Genomic DNA, 6,390 nt, shown 5'->3' on the forward strand with positions numbered 1-6,390 from the left:
CATTGCTTCTCTTCTCAAATATACAATTACAATAAAAACTAACCTAATTCGAAGATTGGTTAATAATCGAAAGATACATTTGGCAATGTTGAATAACCAGTTTTTGGCACAGTTGCGCTATTCCATAGTACAATTAACTTATTGTTGGTCAACCCTTATATATCATGTATTCTCAACTTAACTTTGCATCAAAATATCAGGGATCAAATATCAAGTTCGACAATCATTGAGTCAGATTTTGCAATTACAGACAAATGATTTTTCTCATTCTATCAAAATCAAAGCCGGCCTAAAATTCCAAAGTTTGATTTCCACTGTAAGGAAGGTTGCAAATTTTCCAAGACTTCTAGTTTGATTTCAGCCAAAAAAATTTCCTGTGCTTTCGTTAGAAAATGGGATTTTAAGCTGAGGCATTCGGTTTTTAAACAATTCACAAATATACAGTAACGTAACTCATAACTGACTGATTATTAATATTATTATTGAATAACTCAACAAGCACTTAAAATTATTTCCTTTTCAAATCATGGGAAGAAAGCTGTACCGCACATACAATAATACATTATACTGTGGCATGAATCACTTTGTTACCATACAGAAAATCTATTACATCGTTGAAGTTGGTTGATTTTATGAGACGATTCAAGATGATTTGTCAGTTCCAGATCAACTAAGGTAACATAAAAATGTCGTTATTGTCATTTGACGCTGTGAACCGAAATTTTAATTCGGATATACGATAAAAATTTAAAGTACAGTTCTGTAAAAGGTGAGACAAGTACAGCGTGCGATTCGAATAAAACACATCCGTTTTCAAAGACGATAGTCTACTGTAAAAAACTCACCTGTCAAATTTGGTGCAGTTCATGATCAGATGTCAATTTTTCGAAAGAAATGTTTGAAATTAATAAAGAATCGTGATGTAAACTCGTGAAAGGTCATTCCTCGTTGTTAACGCGCTACCGAGATGGACAGCTTAAGAAACACGTATTACCTGTTCCGGCATATCATCGAGAAATTTTTCCTTTACCTTCACGTAATGCGTACTTTACCTAACCTTGATTTTTGATTTTTTTCCTACACTTGCATCAGTTGCGCACAAACAGCAATACTGATTTAAGAAATAACGGCAGCGCTCACAGTGAAATTTTCACTCACTCTGTTACTATAAAAATCTGTGGAGAAGATCAAAGCCTTATAGTAATTGAAGTCAAAGTTCGAGTTCAAAAATTAAAAAAAAGTCAAGAAAATTGGCCAAGAAAGTACAAAAAACGAAGACAAGATTTTCTTTATCTCCTTTTATTCTAATTGAATCACTGCAGAGAATTTTTTAGCTGTTTTTATAGTCCTTGTGAGTGCTGTAATGTGATTGGTGATTAGTTGTCGGTATTAACATGACGTTTTAGTTGATGGTTTGTACCTCTCAATGGTGCAGCTCGTAATAACAATCTCATACTCATGGGGTTCTGTTTTCCAGGACACAATACTCCAGGAATTCGAGTTGATCAGCAGCGGTTATGAAAATTCTGAAAGTCAAGAAACCAGGAGCCAACAGACAATCTTCACACACCCGGTGGCAGATTTCGCGGCTTCTTTCGTGATATGTATTTCTCTCGGCATCTGCGTTCTCCTTTTCAGCAAGCCCAACAAGGATGAGGACGAACTTTTACTTGTTGATACGTCGTAAGTCCTTGGCGATATTATTGCGGGAATCCAATTAGAAAATACAGATACGGGGTATTTAAAAATTTTGCCCGCTCCAATTTTCAAATATCTTTTTGATCTGATGAACTGCGCGCTTGACGTCCGATCTATTTCATTTTACTTCATTTTTACTTTACATCCTGAAAATGATGCATTTATTCAGGGAATCTTGCAGCACTCAATCGGCTCACAATTATTTTGACCAGCAAAAGTTTATGTGACATAACCCTGAAATGTGTAATGTTAAACTAAGATCTTGACTTTGATTATATAATTCGTTGAACCGCTTTCTGAATCGAAGTTTGAACAAAATACCAGAATATTAAATTAAGCGCCAAATGTTATTTCTACTAAAAAAAAGAAGTTAGCAAATCCTTTTCCGAACCGGTTTTCCAAATGTTGTAGATTGCAGATAACATTATAGTGATGAGCGTTGTGACCTATGACGTAATCAATATTACCTTCAAATTCCTCTCGTATTTCCAAGGATAATTGGTCTCTTCTTTTTTTATGAGTTTGCGAAATAATAAACTATTCGGTGCCGATGCTCCTCGAAGATAAAAACTAAAACTTTACATTGGGAATGTATCAGATGACTTATTAGCCGCTAGTGTTTCTTAATTGCAAATAATACTGCGATTTAGTAAAAATTACGCAGTCACTTTATATTTGCGAAATATACAAAAACGAGGGCTCTCCGATACTGCCAACGACAAAAGTTTCCTTTTCAAGTTTCGATGTACGGCAAAACAAGCTTTAAAATAAATTTCTATACAAGGGCCCATTTCGATTTGGCACTACTGCCGTTTAAATTCAACTCCAAATTATCTCTAGAACTGTTTCGTTGCAAGCCTAGCATTGAAACTCTTTTCCTTCGGAATGAAACTCTTTATAGACTTAGACACTATTTTTCAGGAATCAATTAGAAACAAATGGATGACAGTAAAAACAATTCCTTTCCGTCATAATAGACGTAAAGTACGCTTCAATACTAACCTAAAAAACATTTCTCAACGGGGCATTCGGCCTCTCTTAACTAGGGATACCCTTTCAAACGTATTTTTCATATTTTATTGCCATTTCAATTACAATTTATACTTACCATATAATTTGTAATTTGAATTACAATTTTTCCCGCCACTGATCCTTACCTTTGATTGTCATATATATGCATCTACTCTCTAGAAGCCGTGTGAATCTACCGGAAGATCAAACGTATAAACTCCCGCCGACGTTGAACCCCATCGGCCTTCGTGCAGCCAGTGGTGATGCCAGCAGTGATGTGACTTGCCCGTTTATTTCCAACCATCCCGACGATCCTGAGTATCTCTCGCGCAGTTCCAGCCCCACTGGGTCGCAGTATTACGATCTGCATACCGCGCACTCTCAGAGTACACAAACGACGAATCGCGGGTTCCGAAAAGCAGCAGGAGTGCATCAATGGTTGATTCGACGCACGCGGAGTGGTCAAGTCTACGGAAAGTATCCGATGTAACTCGATCTCTGCAACAGTCAATAATTAATCGTCGTTAAATGCATCATTCGCACATACATACCGTGTGTCCATGAGGAAAGTGCGCACCTTATGCGCGTGCGTCAAGTAGTTTGAATTTTATTGGCCGACAGTTACCGCCTGATTGACTAGCCGATGCAATACCAATCGCGAGTGTCAGAAAATATCCCTAGGAGCTCGCCGTTAGCTGCGGGCATATGTCCTAGGGACATTTTCTCAGCCAATAAAATTCGAAGGACTTGACGCACGCGCATAAGGTGCGCACTTTTCTCATGCACACATGGTGTAGGTATGATATGCGAGTGTAAGCGCTCTGAAGTAAGGCGTTGGATGACGATATTTAGCGACTTATTTTTCGAGGACAGAACTTACGGGACAGCTTTCGCAGTGATCCACATGAATTTAGAAGAACGCAAAATATCAGTTGTTTTTTTTTTTTTTTTTTTTTTTTAAGATAAAATTGGTTTACTTTATAATTTTCAAACATTTGATACTTATCGTTAATTTGCATGTGAGCTTCTTGAATATTAGGTAAAAAAGGATGCTTTAGATATACGGATGATGTTATTGACAGTGAGTGAAAAAGGGATCATCTCAGAATTTTAGTTTATTTCCTGAAGTATTCATGACTTTTCGGAATTTTTTCTAGCTTCATCCGTTGGGTCAAGGAGTTTCGAAGACATGTAAGCATCAAGATTGATTGTGATAGTGAGCCATAAGAAATACTAATCAAAAAGAATACTTTTTTCAACTATCAAAATTACAAGTTAATGGATAAAGGACGAAAGATCCAATAATCCAATTTTCTGAGATGAATCGTTTTGTACCATTTACGTGCAATGAAGTTTAAAAAATGGCATCACTAACACGCGTACCGTAGCTCCCTCTGTGAATTAGGAATGTTGTTAACTAATTCCCTGAATTTTTTAGATTTAAAGTTTCGGGAAATATGTGGAAAGTCGTCCCGCGAAATATATATTGAAAAAAAAGACGGCATTATTCGTCTTGAAGCGGCTAAAAAACACTGCACGTAACTGAAATTCCAATTTTTTTTTTACGATTTTCGCGTGATTTTGGGAGGTGATGTATTTAAAAAAAAATCGAGACTTGTCCTCTTCCAGGTAGAAAGAAAAATAACTATGGTTGAAAAGATTCTGCAGCACTAGATATATTTTTTGAAGAGAAACTTTTACCTATTTTTCTACATTTGATTTACATTTATAATTTTTATACCTAGATTCACGACGATGTAAAAATATGAAATATCGAATTTTGATTGCGAATTTCAGTCCAAATATGATTTTTATATTTAATAATCTGTAATGTAGCAAGTCCAACAAACAACTAATGTTTTTTACTAACCACAGTTGCAAAATGCTCTGCTTTACTTTATCTGTTTTATTAAAATAATTAATCTATGATTTGATGACACGTCTCATGTTATATTTTAGATACTGCAGTTTATGTGCGTACGTGATGTTACGATTTCGATACTTGCGTACACGTATTTTATACATAGTGTTTTTTTAGTTGGTACACACGTACTAATTTTCTAGTAAACTTTTTTAGAAACAACGTATACTTAACTATCTTCCATTGAAATAATCTTACCATTGGCAAAGCGGCATTAATCTAATCGATCAATAATAATCACAAGCCGTTGAGTTACCATTCATTTTCAGTTATCACATTATAAAAGTAATTTGTCATAAAGTCTCTTTCAATTACTCATTACAAATTTATTTTTTTACTAGAAATGTGTAATTGAATAAAAAATGTATTTAAAAACTCGCAGTATTGGGAATAGTTCGTAAATACTTTCACGAAGCAAAAATACCGAGTAACTTGTATTTATCTACACGCTATTTCCCTTTTCAACTTGCGACTCTCTGCCAGGGGCATATGCACAGGTCCCTAACAATATAGGGATTTTTTTCGAAAGTTGGTACACATCTCACTAAAAGGCTTTAACCTCCAAGAAAGAAGCGTGTCGTGACCAACGAAAGCCCGAAATCAGGCTGTCATATCTCCGGAACGAGTGAATAATTTCTAACGAAACTCACAGGACCGAAAGATCTTGCCCATCTGACACTGCTGTATGATTCTGATTGGAATCTGTGGCCCCGTTTTAACGTTACTAACAGTCAAAGTTGATGTAAAATGAAAAATCTTCTTATTCTTCTTCTCCGCCCCTGAGCTTGAGACCTCAACGAGTGTTGAACGGAGACACGCATTGAGTTCAAAATTAAAAGAGGGGTTAATACCATCGAAATCTAAAACGGAAAAAAGTACTAAATTCTTGAGGCACCGAAGGTTGCTTGGGAAATTATTATTTATCGTAACGCTATATATATTTTAAACTCTGAACGAAAAATTGCATAAAAATGGCTGCGTAAAACTTATTCCAGTATTTGATTTTAATGCACAAGTTATTTGTGCAATTATCTAATTTTGCCGCGCAATCTTAATTGATTTATTAGGGAACGTCTATACGACTCATATCTTAAGACCATTACGCGATTTGTTCTGCAAATACTGCTCGAATGCATGCAAGCGACGTCATATGTACGGACAGCAGATTTCAATAACATTTGCTGACAATAAAAATATTATCTTTCACTCGTCAAGGTTTTTCACAAGCGTTTAAAAATACTCTCAAGTTCATGAGTGATTTTCATGAATCTCTTATGTGTGTTGAGTCGGAAATCAATGTCAATACATTTCGATTTTTCAATAGAATTTCAAAATTACTACTCCAAATGACTGAAACTTAAACTCTAATGGCCAACGTTATTACAAGTATTGTAACCACCAGCCGTCCGAACGGAGCAATCGTCACCACATGGGTACCAAAGTGCTCTCGCTGCGTCATGCTAACTTAGATTTGTTTAGAAATGTTCAATTTTCGATGTCAAAGCGCCTGTTACAATAATTTTTTTCCGTTTCTAGAAGCTAGTAAATTTCGGCCGATCTCTAAATTTATCCAGGATTAAGTTCGAGCTGTAACTTCATGCATACCGCTTAGAACAATCGAATAGCAACAGTACCTGCAAATACTGCAATATTTTATTTTAGTTTTGTAATTATTTATACCTGTTTTTGGTTTTACATCGAGTCGTTCCAATTGAGTTATTAATATGTTTATTTTTGATCTGCCTTATTAATTAAAACCT

The sequence above is a fragment of the Diprion similis genome, chromosome 6 (assembly GCF_021155765.1).
Source record: "Diprion similis isolate iyDipSimi1 chromosome 6, iyDipSimi1.1, whole genome shotgun sequence".
Taxonomy (NCBI): domain Eukaryota; kingdom Metazoa; phylum Arthropoda; class Insecta; order Hymenoptera; family Diprionidae; genus Diprion; species Diprion similis.